Source organism: Piliocolobus tephrosceles, chromosome 13 (genome assembly GCF_002776525.5).
Source record: "Piliocolobus tephrosceles isolate RC106 chromosome 13, ASM277652v3, whole genome shotgun sequence".
Taxonomy (NCBI): Eukaryota; Metazoa; Chordata; class Mammalia; order Primates; family Cercopithecidae; genus Piliocolobus; species Piliocolobus tephrosceles.
The window spans coordinates 121,152,928-121,174,365 of NC_045446.1; the positions used below are offsets into that span (position 1 = coordinate 121,152,928).

A 21,438-nucleotide genomic window follows, 5' to 3' on the forward strand; every position below is an offset into this window, starting at 1 on the left:
CTCTAAGATTTCAGAATCCATACCTCAGTATCTCTCCAGTCCCTTGGAAATTAACCCCTGTTGTCTCCGGGTGAAATGGCGGTAAGGTGTTCTGGGTGGACGTTACGTGTTGTTTGATGACGGAACAAAGCTTCAGTGGCAGTTGTTCAGCTGGTTGTTTTAAAAGCGAGAAAACACATAATGGTGGGTAGGCTTTAAATGGCCACATTCCTAAAAGGAGACTGTCCAAGTCTGTGCCTCTGCAGCCTTGCCAGAAATCTGCTCACGAGCTGTTTCTGTGGTTTTGTTGTTGTTTTACTCTGATTGATCCTAGAGAACAAATATAACTTAATATGTGACTAAATTGCAAAAATTTACTTTATCTGAAGCTCAGATGTTATGTAGACCAAAGTGTTGTTTTGTGCTTTCATGGATTGAACATTAAAACCTTTAGAATTTGAGACAAGATGTCATTTATTATTAAGCTACCTTTTATTTGGGAACCAAAAAGATAAAAATATTTCATTCTTAAATATTTATTGAGTGCTTGCAATAATCCAGCCTCTCTTCCAGGCACTGAGGGTTACAGCAATAAGCCAAAGAGGTGAAGTTTTCACTGTCATGAGCTCACATTCTCATGAGACAGATGATGAAAAAAGAGTATGCAATATAACAGGTGGTATTAAGGGTGAGAAAATAGAACAGGATGTGTTGACAGAATGACAAGAGCTTTCTTCAGAGAAGGGCTCTGAAAAGAAGATATTTGTGCAGAGATATGAATAGTGGTCCTTAATTGTGTTGCTTATTGCTGATTAATGTGAAATGTGTGTATGTGATTATGGATGTATATATATGCAGGTGTGCACAGATGGATGAAAGTGTGTGATTGGCATGAAAAACGCATATTGGGGGTGCTTTTGGTCTCAACTGCCATGGAAGGGAAAAGTGGGAAACAGAGTTGGGCAGGTTGGAAGCTGGCTTGTGATGCAGTGCAGTGGGACATCTCGGCTGAGCCTATGGGGAGCTCTGAAGCTCGGATTGCCCTTCAGAAGGTTCCCTTATTGAGGTGATGGAGCTAGTCCTCTACACTGGCACAGCAGCCCAAATATAGGCTGATCCCCAAACAGGTGTGACTGCGGGCCAGGTGTCTCTCTTCACATGAGACACAGGCGGCGGACCACCGAGGGCCGTCCACCAGCAGCACGTCCTTCTGTGAGGCTCCAGAAGGTGGCTGTGCATGACAGTGTCCACTATACTTCAACATTTTAATAAATCAGAGTAAGACTATGAAAGGGCCCCAAATACCAAATTCCAGACAGTGACAGTTGGCCCTGATGAATGTTCTCAGAGAAGGTGTGACATTTTCAGTTGTGTGTGACCTGAATTCCTGGGAGCTGTCCTGGGCCACCATTCTTGACACTATCGCTGTGAACAAGGGGGCTGTGAAAGCTAGTCACATGTCTGCCAATCTCTCCATTTGAAATGACCTCACATGTGGACTGGCCCAAAATCGGGGAGGAAGCTTCAGTTGGGCATGAGATCATTAGTGATGGAGAATGGCCCTGGGCCCTTCTGAAGGAGAGGTCATTCAGACAGATGCACGCTAAGTCTGCAGTGTGCACCATTCATCACAGCCTGATGTGCGTCCCCAGTGCTAGCGGATGCCAGCCCAGTCTGTGCCTTTGGAGTCTGCAGAACATTTATTATCAGGGTAGGCTTCCTGTGCCTGATGTCAAGAGGCTCTGTCTAGTGTTTGATGTCTCTTCTCCTTCCCTCCTCTGGCCAGTTCTTTGTCCTTTTCTGGGTGTTTCTTCCCCTGCTTCTCCTGCATGCATCTGCTTTTTGTCCTACCGTTTTATGCCTATAACTTCCCTGTAAGTTATTTTTGTTGTTGTTCTATGCTTTGACTTTCTCTTGCAGCCTCTGAAATGTTTCTGCTTTGATTTCATTCTTTTCCACATTCTCTCTCCCCTCCTTGCAATTGTTTGTTGTCTTCCCCTCTGATGTTTGGGCCTCTTGGGTTTGCCTGGCTGATGTTCACAAGGCTATGTTAGAGTCTTTTGTCTCCCTTTTTGTGGCCATGGAACAGATTCATTTCCCCAGGGAACTTTTGCTTGAGCCTGAGCCAGGTGTCCCATTTTACTGAGGTTTTAGCTGCTATGGAAACAGAAGATGGATCAAGGAAAGAGAAGCAGGACAATCAGAATCTACCTGTGGATTAATTTACATGAACAGCAATTTCCGGATCTCAGGTCCAGTTTAGCTATCCCAGATTCAAACTGATGAGACATGCCAAGCAATAACAAATCACCTCGGAACTCACCAGGGTGCCTCCCAGTGACTGATTATTTGGAGATCAGAGATGTCACTGGACTGCGCCCAATATGAACTGAAGCTGGAGACCCTCAGCAGTCAGGCCTTCATCTTTCCCCAGTAGTATTTCCTAAAGGAGGTTTATGCTAAATAAACCAGGACGGGCTTGGGGTTCCTTGGAGAAGAAGATGTGTACCTTAGCAGAGGCTCCAAAGAAAGAGTTCTGTTGTCATCTTTTATGTCATTCTTCAAGGGTAGATCACATTTCCATCAAGATCTTTCTTACATGTGAACCCGCCAAATCCCTGGATGAAGAGCTGATCAGGGCTAAGCTCTTTCCGCAACCCTGATGACTTCATTGCATTTTTTCTCTCCAGATTAATTTGTTTGTTCTGTACATGTCTTAAAAGTCCTTTTTTCCTTCATTATCACTCATGTGGTGTTGCTTGTGATAAACTTATATAAATCTCTTTAGATTGTGTATGTCTAGTCTTGACTACCATGTGGAAAGGAGTACAGAAATGTTAAGGACTTTTTTAGACGTGGCTCATACACTTTGATATAGGGCAGCTTAGGAGTGACCATCAGGTGGAAAAGGAGATGGAGGGCCCTGTGTAGTATTTTATATCAGATGGAGAAAATGTCAGTTGTCCATTTCCAGTACAGAGAGGGAGGTAGGGCCTACAAGGCCACCTCTTGGCACTTTCATTGATTGTTTGAAATAATTTCCATATATCATTACTGGCATTATGCCTTTGTAGTTCCCTTCCTGAATTTATCAGAATTCAAAGAGGAAGTGCACTAACTTTTTTTTTTATTAATTATAATTATACTTTAAGTTCTAGCGTTACATGTGCACAATGTGCAGGTTTGTTACATATGTATATATGTGTCATGTTGGTGTGCTACACCCATTAACTTGTCATTTACATTAGGTATATCTCCTAATGCTATCCCTCCCCCCTCCCCCTCCCCCCTCCCGACAATAGGCTCCGGTGTGTGATGTTCCCCTTCCTGTGTCCAAGTGATCTCATTGTTCAACTCCCACCTATGAGTGAGAACATGAGGTGTTTGGTTTTCTGTTCTTGCGATAGTTTGCTGAGAATGATGGTTTCCAGCTGCATCCATGTCCCTACAAAGGACACGAACTCATCCTTTTTTGTGGCTGCATAGTATTCCATGGTGTATATGTGCCACATTTTCTTAATCCAGTCTGTCACTGATGGACATTTGGGTTGGTTCCAAGTCTTTGCTATTGTGAATAGTGCTACAATAAACATATGTGTGCATGCATCTTTATAGCAGCATGAATTATAATCCTTTGGATATATACCCAGCAGTGGGATGGCTGGGTCATATGGTATTTCTAGTTCTAGATCCTTGAGGAATCGCCACCTGTTTTCCACAATGGTTGAACTAGTTTACAATCCCACCAATAGTGTAAAAGTGTTCCTATTTCTCCACATCCTCTCCAGCACCTGTTGTTTCCTGATTTTTTAATGATTGCCATCCTAACTGGTATGAGATGGTATCTCATTGTGGTTTTGATTTGCATTTCTCTGATGGCGAGTGGTGATGAGCATTTTTTCATGTGTCTGTTGGCTGTATGAATGTCTTCTTTTAAGAAGTGTCTGTTCATATCCTTTGCCCACTTTTTGATGGGGTTGTTTGTTTTTTGTGTGTTAATTTGTTTGAGTTCTTTGTAGGTTCTGGATATTAGCCCTTTGTCAGATGAGTAGATTGCAAAAATTTTCTCCCATTCTGTAGGTTGCCTGTTCACTCTGATGGTAGTTTCTTTTGCTGTGTAGAAGCTCTTCAGTTTAATTAGATCCCATTTGTCAATTTTGGCTTTTGTTGCCGTTGCTTTTGGTGTTTTAGACATGAAGTCCTTGCCCATGCCTATGTCCTGAATGGTATTACCTAGGTTTTCTTCCAGGGTTTTTAGGATTTTAGGTCTAACATTTAAGTCTCTAATCCATCTTGAATTAATTTTCATATCAGGAGTAAGGAAAGGATCCAGTTTCAGCTTTCTACTTATGGCTAGCCAATTTTCCCAGCACCATTTATTAAATAGGGAATCCTTTCCCCATTTCTTGTTTTTGTCAGGTTTGTCAAAGATCAGATGGTTGTAGATGTGTGGTATTATTTCTGAGGGCTCTGTTCTGTTCCATTGGTCTGTATCTCTGTTTTGGTACTAGTACCATGCTATTTCAGTTACTGTAGCCTTGTAGTATAGTTTGAAGTCAGGTAGCGTGATGCCTCCAGCTTTGTTCTTTTGGCTTAGGATTGTCGTGGCAATGCGGGCTCTTTTTTGGTTCCATATGAACTTTAAAGCAGTTTTTTTCCAATTCGGTGAAGAAAGTCATTGGTAGCTTAATGGGGATGGCAATGAATCTATAAATTACCTTGGACAGTATGGCCGTTTTCACAATACTGATTCTTTCTATCCATGAGCATGGTATGTTCTTCCATTTGTTTGTGTCCTCTTTTATTTCACTGAGCAGTAGTTTGTAGTTCTCCTTGAAGAGGTCCTTTACATCCCTTTTAAGTTGGATTCCTAAGTAATTTATTCTCTTTGAAGCTATTGTGAATGGAAGTTCATTCATGATTTGGCTCTCTGTTTGTCTGTTACTGGTGTATAAGAATGCTTGTGATTTTTGCACATTGATTTTGTATCCTGAGACTTTGCTGAAGTTGCTTATCAGCTTAAGGAGATTTTGGGCTGAGACAATGGGGTTTTCTAAATATACAATCATGTCATCTGCAAACCAGGACAATTTGACTTCTTCTTTTCCAAACTGGATACCCTTGATTTCTTTCTCTTGCCTGATTGCCCTAGCCAGAACTTCCAACACTATGTTGAATAGGAGTGGTGAGAGAGGCCATCCCTGTCTTGTGCCAGTTAACTTTTTGCAGATTCCTGCCCTGACTCTGCACACCTGTTTTGAGATGGGCATATGTTGTCTGCATCTGCAGAGACCTTGGTCTTTTAAGGAGGAAGAGCCCCCATCTACTATCACTAGCAGGAGCCATCTCTATCCGCATAAAGGCTTATTGACCCCAAGCTGGAGTCCTTGTAAGTGCTAGCATAGGGTACTAGGTGCATTGGCACCATCGGTGGAACCCCAACCTTCTGTAGGTAGAAAAAAGGAACAGGGCAGCCAATTGCCCACTGTGCCTGGTGTCATGACTCTGTGCTTTGCCCTTTGTCTACATCCATACCTTCAAGAATGTGTTTTTTAGCACAGCCCTTAAACTCTCAGCTTTCTGTCTCCACTAGAACAACGTTAATGCTATCTGGTTCTCCTGAGTCTTTGCTAAGTAAATGGAAACATGATCTCTTTCAATATACCCCAAAAGATGCTGTGTAGGACCTTACTCTTCATAGAAAAGCATTCTGAAAGCCTTATTGTTATGTTACTGGTTTCTATTGGATTGTAAGAGCTTTAAAGACAAGGCTAGGATTCCTACATTGCCACATTCCTGGGATCCCAAAATGAAACTCAGGTGAAGGAGTGAGTCTCGTTACTGTGGGTGTCACTATCCCTTTGCAGTCAGGGATCACTGAGTGTCCTAATGGGGCTCCCCTCTTGGGTGCACTTACCTTTACCTTTCTGTCATCAAACAAGACACTGACAATAAAAACCTCATCTAGGCTACCCAGAGAACATGTTATACTGAGATATTGGTAGGGGGGTTCAGCAAAGCCCTGTGAGCTGTTCACAGAAATGTCCTCATTTCCAGTTTATTTGCAATGTTCCTGTCCCATGAACTCTTTGAGATTAGAGTTTGCATCTCACTTCTCTTTGATTTTCTTTCTAGCACAATGCCTAGCATCTAGGAAGTATTTAAGAAATATTGGTCAGTTCAGTGAACAAGCACTGATATTTGCCAATGCCCCAAAGGGGCATGCCTGTTCTCCCAGTTCAAAGACTATCTCGATCCTTGAGGAGTTCTCCTTCACTTTGATGTTGGCATGGAGACCTGGAGTGTTTCCTGCTGGAGAGTCTCCAGGACATTTTCTGTGTTCTTCACAGGATCTCCAAGCCTTTTCTGAAGTCCCCTTGAGGGGACCCTGCTGTGGCAGGACTTGACTTGTCCTTGAAGAAGAAACTCCTTTTCAAGTTTCCTTTTGCAAGAAGAGAGAAGGCTCACAGGTGACTTGGACAGTGGTTCATCCATGAGCTCCCTTCTGCTGTCATGGCTGACTCATTGCAATCTCTCTTCATCTGGCCCTTCTAGTGGGCATCTGGCCCTTTTGGTGCCTTGCTGTTCCAAGTATTTTGTGTCTAAACCCCGGATGACTCCCAGCCATGATTTCCTAAGGCAATCCCGATATCACAAGGGGGATTAGTTCAACTGTATGTGAAAATTTGCCATTTCTTATAGGTTAACCAAAGAAAAAAGAAAAGAAAAAAATCAATCAGTAGAAAAAAGAAAAGTATTTTAAATTCAGTTCCACTCTTGTGCGTCTTCTGTCTCTCTCTCTCTCTCTCTCTCCTCCCTCTCTCTCTCTCAGGGTGTGTGTGTGTATGTGTGTGTGTGTGTGTGTGTCTTTCTCAGGTTCTCTCTTTCTCTCTTTTTCCTTCCCTCTCTCTCCCTCCTGGTGTATGAATTAAGGTGGATTAGAGATCAAAAGAGATCTTCCCTAGGGTCACATAAAGACCCTGGGAGCAGAATTAGAGCAGAGCCTTAAGGTCTATTGGATTCCAAACCAAGTCCTTGCTCTGCAAGCCTTTCTCTTTACCCAACATGAAGTGCGTACATCTGCATGCCCTACTCTCCATACCGGCAGGGCTCAGTAACCTTCCTCAGCTGCCAGATCTCTTCCTTCCCACCTCAGTTCTCTTATTCTACTTGAAGAGGTCCAGTGGACATTTGGCTGCTCTGTTCCTTTTAAAAGGCACCAAGTTGATGAGGGCAAAGTGACCCTTGGATAAGAGCTCTTCTCCTGGCCAATGCCTTGAGCCCCATGCTCCCTCTCCCCTCCCCCAATACCCTCACCCCACCATACATCCACCTATTTTCCTATTTGTCAGCACTGACAAGGCCTTCTCCCCAGCCAAGCAGGACACTAAAGGACTAATTGGCACTAGAGGTATCACAGCTTGAGTTCAACCAGAGCTGGCAGGCTCCATGACTCCAGTGACAGCTCTGTGAAAAAGTGTCAGGAGCAGAGCTCTGGCGTGCCATCGGCTGACTGCAGCACCCTGGCACTAATGAGCAGCCTGTCAGCACCAGCATCCGGGGCCCCATGTGGCACTGAGATCATTCGAATGGCAGAGGAGAAAGACTTCCTCAGCAAAGAGGAGCTGGGGAGGGGAGAAGAGGACAAAACGGAACTAACGATGTCACCTTACCCACAGAGGGCAACCACCCAACACAAAAGGACTGAGAAGAAAAAGGGAGAAAGAGAGAAAGCAAAAGGTTTTTAAAAATCCATCTATGCCAATTCTAGACAACTCTTGGAATCTCCTTTTGGTTGGGTTGCCCTGTCAGTAATCAATATGGACTGTAAATCCTTGCAATAATTCAAGAAGGGGCCTCAGTGATTAAATTAACTCTTTAGTCTTGGCTGTGCTGTGAAATCTGGAAGTCACCCAAGTCCCTGGGAGACAGGGACCTAGGGAGTACGACAAGACTGGAGATCTTCGTCTTTTTGCTATTTGTCAGGGCAGGTTCTCTACCTAGGGTATCTCCTGCAGTGCCAGCTGCCTGCCTGTCTTCTGCTAGAGTATCAGAATCCAGAAGAGGCAATTAATAGAAAGAGTTTTCCCTCTGTTATTCCTTCCCAGAGGGAGGTAGGGGAACTAGTCAGTGTGTCTACTCTGTATCTGCTTCCTGAGGCCAAGTATGATTTATCCATCTTGTTCATTCTTCTGCTTCAGGACCAGAACTGGGCCTTCAGGTCTGAGCATTAAGCAATGCCTGGCTCTTCTCTGAGGCTTCGGCTACTAACAATGACTGCATTTCCATGAGCGAAGGCAGCAATGTGTCTGAAAGAGATAGGCTTTGAAGGCAGGTCCAAGGGGATTTGTATTCCCTTGCACTACTCACTGGCTGCGTCATGCTAGGGTAGTGATAAACCTCTCTGAAGATGTGCCTCTTTATTAATTTCATTCTTGCTTCTTGGAATGAACCCTAGCATTTTCATGATTTGGTTCTAGACCTCGTTTGCTCCACACACCACAGTCACACCAACAACTTGACTTTTTCTGCATACTAGATGTCTTCGCCTTTGCACAGCCCATTTGTTCTCCTTCCATCATCCCCCCTACTTCTTTTGGTTTGAGTTCTACCCGTGTTTCAAGACCATACCCAAATGCTACCAGTTTGAAGGCCCCTTGTGACTTTCTTTAGGCAGGCTGATTCACCCATTTCTTTGAGATCCCACAGCACTTTGCATCCTTTTCCAATTGTGGCACCTCTTACAGGTACTCAGAGGCCTCTGATTACTCCTGTCATGCTAGGGATCATGGCAGCCAGGGACCGCCCTAACACCATTTTGTTTTATTTTTAGTGTCTGATAAAGCACCAGTTGTTTTGGGGTCTTGTAAATGACTGTGGAATGAGGAAATATCTGATACTGTAGATGTAATTTTCAGTCCCTTTCTAAAATTAAGTCTCTCTTAATTTAATGTGTATATTATAGTATTAAATGTAATATAATATAATGTATCTCTTTGCATCAGTTTTGACTGTGGATCCTCTCATATTTCCCAAGCCAATCAAGGGAATTCATAAGAAAAGGCCCTCCCCCACACTGTCTTCCTCATCTGTACTCAAGTCTGAGCTTTAGACTCTATGAAATAGAGATAATAATACCTTCCCACATGGATATGGCAAGGATTAAACATGTGCACCAGCGGAAAGCTCCTGGCCTCATAACAACGCATAGTATGTGTCCAATAATGATAGCTTGCAGACCTTTAGCCAGCCCCCTCCTCTTCACTCACACCCATGAGAAAAGAACAGAAGGGAAGGAAACTCAAGTTATTTTTTTCTGAAAAGATTGAATCTTTATAAAAACTCAACTCAGTCCATTGCCAGAATGGATAGATATTCAAAGGTGCTTAATCAGCACCACTCTCGTCTCCACCATTTTCTAATTAACATAGGTGCTTGATTAAAATTCCCAGTACCCAAGAAGCTATCCCAGGAGGGCCAAGTAATTGCCATTGCAAAAGATATTACAGTAGTCACTGATGGTGGGAGAACAAAAAATAATTGCATCATAATGGAAAGTGGCCAGCTTCCTGTTCAGAGTAGCTGTGAAACATACAGCATTAGGTCCAATCTATGCAGGAAAAAAAGCGATTAATTATCACCAAGATAAACCAGTGGCACAACCTCCAGTTGGGGAAAAGTGTCCAGAAACTCCTTATGCAAGTGGTTTAAACACAGACAGGCAGACCAAGGTGGGAGAGAAAAAAACCAGGAAGACATTTATAGATCATTCTTTAACTCTGTCATTCTCTTTAACTGTAAAATTACTGCTAGATAGATGCAGTTAGGGTAAAATTTGCCAGTGTCAATAAGGGTTTTTGTAAGTTTAATATTTATGATCTGGTTTAAAGCATTATTATAGCTGTGTAACTTCCTACTTCAAAGAAGAGAGAAATCATAAAAAGACTAGTGGGGAAATTAATGAGTTCAATGTGCTGAATTGAGAACATATGAAATCAAGCCTCATTCTAGAAACCGAGGGCAGGAGTGCAAACCACAGACACTGTTTGTGGTTTTACCCAATTATTTTAAAACCCTTGAAAAATATTGTAGAATCAGATGTCTGCTGAATTCAGACATTGCTAACAGCGTCCTCCCCCACACTCTCCAGAGGCTTAAGCTATTTATGCCTATACTTGGTGACCGTTACCATGCAGAACTGTTTTGATGGAACAAATAAAGGAAACATAATAGCAAGGAGATTGTATCATCCTCCCCACAGAAGCCAACCAGCCATAGCTCAGTGAGATGCAAAGTCTCATTAAAATGGTAGCCCCTACAGGGCAGGAGACCCCATCTCTCAACCAGTGCCCATAAGAGTCAGCACCCCGGGGAGTATGAGAAGGTCCTTAGTGGGACGTCTCACTGCCCGTCACAACCAGGGGACCTCCTCGAGTCATACTGCTGTAGACCAGCTACAGGCTTGGGGAGTTTCTTGTATAGGGCCCTCCAAGCACTGCCAGGCAAGCTCGGAGAAACTTTCCAATGAAAATGTCCTTATCACTAGGTCCTCAGGTGTATTGTTCTGACTTTGTGCCTACTTTTTGATCCTGAGTCTTGTTTTGACCTGTGACGACTGCCTTTCTCCTGGAGTCTAAATAGCAGCAGAGGCAGTATCATTCAATCATAACAGTAGCTAACAGTTGGCGGATGCGTAAGAGTGTGGGGGGCTCTCTTCTAAAAACATTTACGCATAGTAATATCTATTCTTCACAACTAGGCGAGACAGATCTTCTTATTAGCCCACCTTATCAATGAGAAAACTTAATATGTTTTCCCATTTGAATGAGGCTTAGGGAGATCAGGCTAATGGGTCCAGGTCACACAGCACCACATTGCAGACGTGGGTTCCAAGCCAGGCCGTCGGTCTGTCCCCAGAGTGCAGGGGCTTCGTTGCTGTGCTGGGTAGTGTAGTTCTCAAAGAGCAGTCTCTGGACCATTGCATCAACCAGCATCACCTAGTTCATGCCCCAGCCTTACCAAATTAGAGATATAAGGGTGGGGTCCAGAAGCCTGATTTTGACAAATCCTCCAGGTGATTGTGGTGCACGCTCAAGTTTGAGAACTGCTGCTGTGTAAATGTGCTCTGTGCCCAGCAGTCTTCTTCATCAGCATTATGTTACTTAATTCTCATGGAGGTCCAAATAAGTAGGCATTATTTTTATTTCAGAGATGAAGACATGAAAATCAGGGGGCAGGAGGAGGAATTTGCCCACAAATACTAAGTAGCAAAGGTGAAATTCAAATCCAAGTCTTTTTGACTCAAAAATCCATATTGTTTAATGTATATTGATTTCCTGCTTGATTTGTAGCCCACTGCTTCATCTTGCTCTCTGGGGCATGTCTATTCTCTGGTTTCATCCCACCTCCCAGCTTGGGGGACCCAATCCTTGGGTTGTGCACACTCACAGCATTCTTACAAATTTACCCGCACCTATGTCCTCGCGCTGGACTCCAGGCTCTGCTGTGTGCCGGGTCTCTGCATATTCCACCCTCCCCAGCAACCTCAGGCTCCTTCCGGTAGGTCTGGAGATGAGCACCTCAGTGCAAAGGGCAGAACCCTAGCATAGAGACTGGACCTCTTCCTTACTGGCAGCTGAGCTCTTCCAACTGAGTCAGCCTTTCTCTTTCCTCTCTTCCATCTGGATGGCTGTGGCACACGGGACAGGCACAGCCTCCCTCCGACCTATGTTTTCCTCATGTTAAATACTATCACTCCCTCAAATAATGCTGTGTCTTGTGCATTGATTTTTATTATAAGACTGTTTTATACCTTAACAGCTTTAGACATGAAAAGAAATTGCCAGATTCCAAGGTATGTGTGTGCTTTCTCATCTGAGTCTGTTCGGTTTCCCCACCTGTCCTTCTGGGAGTTGGCATTCTTCGTCTTCCTAGCTGTGTAAAATGCTTTTCTCTCCAGAACCAGGACAGTTGAAAGGGATTGAGCAGAGCATCATCTCAGTTCCTCTAAGATCAAGGCCCCAGCCTGCTACCTGGCTCTCCAAATACCGTGGCACAGCCACAGCCTGCCTATGGTGCTAGAACCCCGAGTCCTGAAGATGTGGTCCCTCCCTGGGAGGCTCATCTTGCCCCTTATTCTACCCAGCAGTGGTGGGTTCTTCTCTGCTTACTGCCCTCCCCGCCACGTACCCCACCCTGAAAAACAAACTCCTTTTCCCCCTTCTAACCCCGAGTTCAACAGAATGACTTTGGACTTTACAGTTCTTCCATAATAGATTCAGGACTCCCCCTGTTTAACTGATTTGTAGCCATGGAGGCTGTTCCTCCCCTAATTCCTTGCATCACTGCCTCGCCCTTTATGGAGTGCTTTGCTGAGGTGACTGTGGTTGAAGATCTGGCCAGTTGTCTGCATGATAGAAAAGGACAAATGGTTTTCTCCCTCATTGATTGATTTATTTCAACACAGACCAGTCCAGAAAAGGATTTAAGCAAGGAAAATGGTATGGATTTTGTCCCCAGGAAAACCTTTTGGTAAAGCAATTTTGATTAACTTGTTTGTTCAGTAATTGTTTACTGAGCACCTACTGTGTGCAGGGCAACTCTCTGAGGTACTAGAGATCTGTGAGTGAACAAAGTAGACCAAAGCCCTGGCCTCCCAGAGCTTGTATGCTAGTGGGAGGGAGAGAAAATCAGCCCATGGATAAGGAAGCCTTATAATATGTTTTATAGTAATTGCTTTAGGGTAAGAGGCAAAGAGATGATCAGGCGTGTGTTTGAGGAATTTTAGTCTTAAATAGAGTGGGTAGATGGATTCATGAAGGAGATACCTCATAAAAGGGGGCAGACATTTGGATAGCTCGGCAGGAGTACTCCTGGCAGGGTTCACAGTGACTACAAAGGCATGGCATCAGGACCCAGCCGGCATGCTCAAGGAACATCAACATAGCTACATGGCAACAGAACCTATTTAAAACCTTCCATGTTTGCACTAGACTCTCAGCTTCATGAGGGCAGGAAGCGTGCCTATCCTTGCTCACTGCTGTGTTCACCAATATTTAGCACCAATTTGCCTCTCAGATTATACACATTCAATGCATATTTGTTTCAAAAATAAGTGAATAAAATAAACATGAGTTTATAGTTTGAGTACTTGAGCAAGCATGCTGGAAAGACACGAGTTTCGAGTCAGAAATGGCAGTCCCTTAATTAGTGATTTCAAAGAATGACAAGTTCAGGCCAATGTCGGGGGTAGCTTATGGCTGAGGCAGAGGGGAAGGCCCATGACAGGAAGAGGCCAAGTAGGTGATGGCGCAGGTGTCTGAGGACTCATCACAAGGAGCGTTACAGTCACCCCAGGTAATGGCTGAGGCTAGTCACAAGTCGGGCTGTGAGCCAAGTGTCAAAGCCCTCGATGAATCTTGAGGGACTCAGGATATCAGTCATTGGCAGAAAAAAAGAGAGGGCGGAGCAACATTGCCAGGTGACAGGAGCTTCTACCAGCAGGAGCAGGGCTATTCAGTCAAAGTGTGAAAGAGAAAAGGTCTTTACTTGAGGAGGATCATAGCCCCAACCTCTGCATGCCAAAACAAACAACTCAGCAACCTCTTGAGAAAGCTACCGAGGAGGCACTGCCCTCAGGAAACAGCTGGGTTTCAATACATGAAGGCATTTCAGGGAGCACTCTGCCTGAAGGCTGATGGTCTCAGGGAGCATCTTGCTTATGTTGCGGATGTTCCAGAGAGCCCAGTCGATGGGTGTGGAAGGTGGGGGAGAGTGAGAGATTGGCCAGAAGGGGGAATTCTTTTCTACTAGGGGAATGAACAGGCTGGAGAGCCCGATGATGTTGGGGGAGCAGGAAGGGATGCACATGCCTGTGTGCACCCTGGCAATCAGAGATGAGTTGTGTTGGTGTTAATCCCATGTGTTCCCGGTGGAAGGTGGTGAAACCTCACCTCACAGATTTCAGCTGCAACCTGTGTGTGTAGCGGGGCAGAAACCCCTTTTCTTCCTGCCCTGAAAGTACAGCAGTGGTAGTAAGTGGGTAGCTGTCCATAGGCCAAGTCTTCCTGTGGTCCACAGTAAGAAGACCAATCTTCAGGAAGACAGTAAAAGGTCAAGGGGAGAGGTCATGAGATAGTGGGAGTGGAGAAGAGAGAGTGGGGCTTAGAGATATTTTGGGGGCCAAACTACCAGAACCTGATGCTTGGTCCAATGTGGGATGGGAGTGAGGGTGGAGGAGAGGCTGAGAAGGTCTACCAGGTTTCTGGTTTGGCCTCTCTCATTGCCTATTTGAGAGAACTAGGGGTTCTCTGTCCAGCTCTTCTCCTGTGTGGCAATAGGTAGGGTATTATGGACTAGCTGATATCTGATTTATTTCTGCCTACTGATCCATGTGGGTTAGCTCTCTTTTCTACAAAAATGATCATAACAACTCCAGACTCATATTTTTAAGAGAAGAGGGATTTATAAGATTGAACAGAAATGACAGAATACAGCAGATATATGATAAATAGGCAGAATGAATCATCTTTTATTCAATAGATATTTATTGAGTAGCTAAAGCACGACAGTGTGTACTTAGGTGCTGCAGATTGCATGGTGAATTCAGCCTTTGCCTCATCAGGCTGCAGTATGGGAGTGAATATTCAATAAATAAATATGCAACCCCATGCCAGGGAGAGATAGTGCCATGGAGAAAAAAAAAAAGACATGGGTGAAGAAAGCCAGGAGGAGCTGCTTTCATTAGAGAGTGACTTTAGTGCTATGAGAAAGCCAGCTCAACACGGAGCCTGAAGACCCAAGCGAGATGAGACAGCAAGGGGTCGTATGAAGAGAGGGTGTTCCAGGCAGAGGTACCTGCAAATCTGAGGCCATGAGTGGGGAATGCATTTGGTGCATATGAAGAACAGCAAGAATTCTGATGCTCAGGGAAGTGATGTAGGATGCGATGACGAGAGCCCCTATAGCCAGTTCATGCATGAACATGAAAACCATGTGCAAAATTGTGGGACTTTTTCTAATAAAAATACACCAGCACATTTTAAGCAGGAGAGCAAAATAATTTAATAAATGTTTTCTTTTTTACCTTTTTTATTTAAATTTATTTTTATTATACTTTGAGTTCTGGGATACATGGGTAGAACATGTAGGTTTGTTACATAGGTATACAGGTGCCATGGTGGTTTGCTGCACCCATCAACCTGTCATCTACATTAGGTATTCCTCCTAATGCTCTCCCTCCCCTAGCCCGTCACCCCCTGACAGGCCCTGGTGTGTGATGTTCCCCTCCTGGTGTCCATGTGTTCTCATTGTTCAACTCCCACTTATGAGTGAGAACCTGCAGTGTTTGGTGCCGCATTTTCTTTATCCAGTCTATCATTGATGGGCATTTGGGTTGGTTCCAAGTCTTTGTTAATGTGAACAGTTCACAATAACAAAGTGTGCATGTGTCTTTATAGTAGAATGATTTATAATCCTTTGAGAATATACCTAGAAATGGGATTGCTGGGTCAAATGGTATTTCTGGTTCTAGATCCTTGAGGAATCGTCACACTATCTTGCACAATGGTTGAACCAATTTACACTCTCACCAACAATGTAGAAGTGTTCCTATTCTCCACATCCTCTATAGCATCTGTTGTTTCCGGACATTTTTATGATTGCTATTCTAACTGCTGTGAGATGGTATCTCATTGTGGTTTTGATTTGCATTCCTCTAATGACCAGTGATGATGAGGTTTTTTTTATATGTTTGTTGGCTGCATAAATGTCTTCTTTTGAGAAGTGTCTGTTCATATCCTTCGCCCACTTTTTGATGGGGTTGTTTTTTTTTTTTTTTTCTTGTAAATTTGTTTAAGTTGTTTGTAGATTCTGGATATTAGTCCTTAAAGAATTATTTTAACCATGAAGAGAAAGATGGAGGGGAGGGGGAATAAAGATAGCAGTGAGTATACCAGTTAGAATATTGTTGATTTCATCCATTAAGAATTGATGATGTCATGGACTGCTGTGGTAAGATTTACAATGATAAGACAATTTTTAATCTGGAATATATTCTGAAACTAAGCTAGAAAGTTCATTGATTGATTAGATAAAGTTTGTGAGAAAGAGCTCGGAATTAAGACTGACTATAAGATTTGTGGCCTGGGCTGCTGGTGTATACCATACTGGTAATATACTGTTCTTGGCCATCAAGAACTCCAAGAAAAGCAGGCTTGTGGTAGGAAGGACTTTGGTCCTTTAGATATACAAATGAAAATGTGAGTAGATAGTTGGTTATGCCAGGGAACTAGAAAAATGCATATGGGAATCCTAACTATACAGATGGTGTTTAGAGCCAAAGGCTGGCTATCCCACATGCAGAGTGAAGGTAGACAACAGCTCTGTGGGTCAGGAACAGTGGCACTCCAATAGTTCAGTGTCAGGAAAAGGATGATCCAGCAAAGACAATTGGGAGATGAGAAGAAAATCTCAAAACCAATTCAAGGAGAATGTTTCATAAAAAGCAGGTGTGATTACAGCACAAGCGTTGTTTGAAAGTCCAGGGAGATGAGGACTGAGATTTGGCAAAATGCACTTATACGCATGAGACATTGGAAAGAAGGGTTCTGATGAAGACAGTAGATAAAAGATTAATTAGAAAGAGGGAGAATGGGTTAAAAACGTTGAGATAGTAATTAATTTTGCTGAGAAGTTTCACTACAAAGAGAAGCAGAATATGGAGGGTCAGTGGTTGCAGGAGACTGTGAGTTCAGGTTTTTTTTCTCTAAAGTACAATCAGCAGCCTAATATCCCTTGATCCTTTACTGGCTATTATTGCCGTGTAATTACTTGTCTCAGTGTTCTCAGTTGTTCCTCTTCCTCAGATAAAATAGGGGAAAGAGTTAGCCAAGATTGGCCTCTGCTTGCTGAGCAATCTATACATTTTGATCTTCAGCCAAATGACCTCAAAATTTTTATGTGTGACTTTTGGGTGCTCTGGGAATTTGGAACGAAAGTCACTATGTTGCTAAAGCAACTGACTGTGGCTGACACTAGGTGCTTTGTCTGGAAGTGAGACTATCTGCTGCCAGCCCTAATGAGGATTCCACTGGGGATTGATAGTTGTGGCACTTACGGGAAACATTGCTTGGAGTGGGAACCAGCTTATAAGAAGGGGCAGGGGACACAGAATGATTTCTGCTCATCCCCAGTCCCTCCCCAAGGACCAGGGCAGAAGTTCTCAAAGTCTGGCTTTTACTTAACCCTGCATGACCAGATGCTCACCTGAAGCAGGGGCGTATTAATGTATCTTTTTTCAAAAAAGATGCCAGAGTAGGGATCAAGTTAGCCTTTTGAAGCCACCCCTCTGGCCCACACACGAGTGTCCAAGTGAAGTCCCCTCCTTGTCCAGGAGAAGTTCTGAAGGGAGTGGAAGTACAGGGGCAACCCAACGCCACAGTAATGTGGACAAACACTGCCCACATCGTATTCTCGGGGCTGTAGGGCTCTGGGAAAAATACCTCCACTCTATGTAGGTCCATGCCCTGGGAATTCTGTGAACATCCCTGCTGCCTCAGTGCTGTGAATTCTAAATCAAGTGGGCAGAGGAAGCAGGCAGCTTCAGTGTTTAGGCTTGAATAATGTTAGGAATGAGGGAGAGCTCCCCAACCTGGAAAACGTACCTGCCGCCATACCTTGCCCACCTAATCCTGGCTTGCAGGTGACTTCCTGGGTGTTCATCCAAAATGCTTTTCTTCAGAGTCCTAGCAAAGCCATTCTCATTGCCACCATTGCCCTAGAGGCACTGCTTTCTTGGAGAGGGAAAGCCAGTTGATTGATAGGACATTGTGTAAGATGTGGAATAGGAGAGAGTAGCTTCCATCCCTCTCTGCACCCGCCTTCTACCCAAAACTCATGGCTCTTGAGAATTTGGAGCAAATTAGTGAGAGTGACCACGGTGCTTTCCTCCACATCATTCTGCTGTCTTTAGTTTTGCTTCCAGCTGCCCACACTGACCCGCCCCTGTCCTGCTTCTCAGCAGTCACGTTCCTCCATGTGCTGACACGTCTTCTCTCTGCATCACCACAGTTTCCTAGACCTCTTGGTTTGGGTCACTCAGGTGTTGTCATGGCAATGACATCCTCAGAGTAGCGCTGCTCATGTTGTCATCGTTATCAGGACCTCTTGATGGGAGCCCCACTTCGCTGTTGTCATGTGGAGAGCAGGAAGGAACCCTAGGACCTTCCAGTAAGCCTGGATTCTTAGGCTAGGCACGAGTCATCTGTGCCCGAAAATGAAGGTGGTTATGATTAGGGAAATAGCAGCTGCCTAAAATGGTGAGATTCTAACCATGTGAGTAATGAATAACTGAAAGAGGGATCCTCATCCTCATCACCGTAATCACCTCCTTCTCACCTCCTCTTCATCCTCTGCATAGTGTCTGATATTTTTATGGCGGTTTGGCTATGTGCCACATACTCTTCTCAGTGTTTTCAATTTGTGAACTTCTCCATTTTCTTGATAGCCTTGTGATGTAGTTGTTCTTGCTGTTCTTTTGCAGATGAGGGAACCGAGATGCAGAGCACTCACTAGACCGCTTGCTCACAGGTGCACCCTAACATGCAGTATGGCCAAGACTTAACCAGGCAAGCTGGTTCCAGAGGTTTCACTCTGAACTCATTACCTATTCTGTTTCAATACTAACAAGAAAATTCAAGATGAATCAGTCTAGTTACTGAAGGCGTTGCTAAATTATATCACCTTCTTTTTGGCTAGAATCCATGTAGTTTATATTTTTTACGATTTTTAAGTTTTAAAAGATTTTCATATGTTCATTCGATTCAAACAACTCTCTGCAGTTAGTACGACTATTGACTGTATTTTTACAGAAAAGAAGATCAAAGTTTTGAGAGTTCGTAATTCCCCAAGGAAAGTTGACTTCTAAACTGTGTTGGACTAGGTCTGAATTCATGACAATCTATAGATTCAGAAGCTAGTGTTTTGTCTTGTTCTACTGCATATCATGTCATGTTTTATGGCCCAGAGTCTGGCTATGGGGAGGAAAGTGGTTCAACCATGTAAGATAAATGGTTAGCAGCAGTCACCTTTATGGATAGAAGGACCACATGGCAAGTCTTGGCATGTTCACTCAAGGAGCCATCCACCCTCTTTTGCCCTCATTATTCTATACCTAAAAATTCCACTGTTAAAGTAGCTACTTCATCTATTGCCATATAGGCAAGAGAGTAGCAACCTTCCTTCCATGGCAACTGCTGTCATAGAATCTGGGCTGCTTTGAGCAAGTCATTTAACCTGTACAGGAGAATCCCAATAGAAGGTTAATTAGCTCTGTGTCTAATATAAATGACAATTAAACACAAATAAGTTACTTAGGAGCTGGGCTGTAAGAAAGTACAGCTTTTAAGAGAGAGGAAGCTGAGGCCTGAGAGTCGATGTATCTTCCCATTCGAGTACAAAGGGATTGATTGGAGGGAGACATGCTGAGTGGGGAACAGCAAAGCTAATAAAGACGATTATAAACAGTAGCAGCAAAGGCTTCTCATTGTTTAAATTATCTGCCAGCACTTTACCTATATCAGCATGTTTATCTTTAGAGCAGCACTGTGAAGTAGGTAATAACGGTATTATTATTATCCATATTCAAAAAATAGGGAAAGTGAGGTGCAGAAATGTTAGTTAACTTCCTGGAGGTCAAGTCAGAGGTAGAGCTGGGACCTGCACCCAGCTCCTGGATGTGTCTGGCGGCATCGGCAGCTGTCTTTTCTGCATTTGGACTGGGTTCCAGGACCTGGGCCTGGAGCTCAACCAGAGGCATAACCATGAACCTCAGGGCTCCCTTTCTGCTCACCACTCTCCAAGCAGCTGCTCCCGGCGCACTTTGCCCACCCTCTCGGAGCCTTCACTGTCTCCTCTGTCAAGTTAAGACTGTGATAGGATGTAGAATCTTAGCTTGTTGTAAGGATTACGTGAGGTAACTCATGGAAATGCATGCCCAGCCAGATATAAAACAAACGCTCAGGATTGGTGTGTTGGCGCATGCCTGTAATCCCAGCACAATGGGAGACTGAGGAGGCTTACTTGAGCCCAGGAGTTCGAGACCAGCCTAGGCAACATAGTGAGACCCCCATCTCTACAAAAAAAGTTTTTTTAATCAGCTGGATGTGGTGATGTGCACCTGTAGTCACAACTGAGGCAGAAGGATCACTTGAGGCCAGGAGGTCGAGGATGCGGTGAGCTATGAACTCACCATGGCACTCCAGCCTGTGTGATAGAGACACTTGTCTCTAATAATAACAGTAATAATAATGCTCAATAAGTATCATCAGAGTGGTGACATCACAGGTGGTATACAGAGTGAGCATTAGACTTGGTAGTTATTCCTGTCCTCAGCAATGTGTCATCTTAATCTTAAAGATGAACATACTGTTTATAGCACAGAGTAAAGTGCCGGATGTGGCAAGCTAAGATGCAAATGTTCATCTTCAAGACCTTTCCATAATACTCCATTTTCTCTAATGCAGAGTTTGGCCTATACTATTCGTAGATGACCTGTTGGTACAAGAACTACCATTTTCTTTTGGCACTGTTTCCAAGTCTCCGTGTCCCCTCAAGTGAAATCCATAATGTCTTCTAACTTTCCAGTGGATTTCAAAGCCTCGTAATTAACGTCCATTTAATAGCGATAGCGAATGACTGCTTGTTGCTTTCTTAACATCCTTTCTTTTACAGGTAAAAGGATAAATTTACAATTAGCAGCCTCCAATTTGCATAGACACAGAAGTTTAATTAAGGGAGCAGAAAGTGACTGAAATTTCACTGAAAGTAATACTATGATCTAGGTTTTAATAAACCAAAACATAAATGGATACATTCTTATTTCTGTCCTAAAAGGGTACTTTATTCAAAATGTGATGGTCCAATCTTGAATTGAGATATGTTTTTTGTCATTGCTGGGTAAGCAACTTCCTAGCACTTTCCACAAAGTGGATTTTGCTATGAGCTATGAGCTGGATACCCGTCTGCCCAGTGAAGAGCCTCCTTCATTCCTACTTCCATAAAAAAGTAACTTGGGAATAGAGTCAGTGCTGTCCACAGGCCTTGATAATATCAAGATGCTGCTGTCCTCATGCGATATTTAAACATCAGCTCTGACGCTGTTTCCATGCACTTTTCAAATGAAAGCTCTCCCCTCTGCCTAGCTAATGGATAGGGCAGCACAGTGGGAGGAGACCCGTCTGCTGCCCTCCCTAGGCGATGTAGCTGCCAAGCGGGTGGAAGGCAGAGCAAGAGAGGCAGGAGGTTCACAGCAGTGTCTCTTTCCAGATCCCAGGGAGACACAAAAGGGAATTAAAAACTTCACGTTGCGTTGTTGTCACTCTACCCGCGTCTCGCTTGGGAGAGCTCTGCAGCTGCAGAGTGCTGAGAAGTCAGCCCTTCAGAGCAATTACAATTCATATT

General features: G+C 43.9%; 1 protein-coding gene across 8 annotated transcripts in view; it reads left to right on the plus strand.

Moving 5' to 3' along the window:
- The window catches only part of NTM (neurotrimin), a 963,501-nt gene that overhangs the window by 834,968 nt on the left and 107,095 nt on the right, over nucleotides 1–21,438 (plus strand). The gene's annotated exons all lie outside the window — the stretch shown is intronic.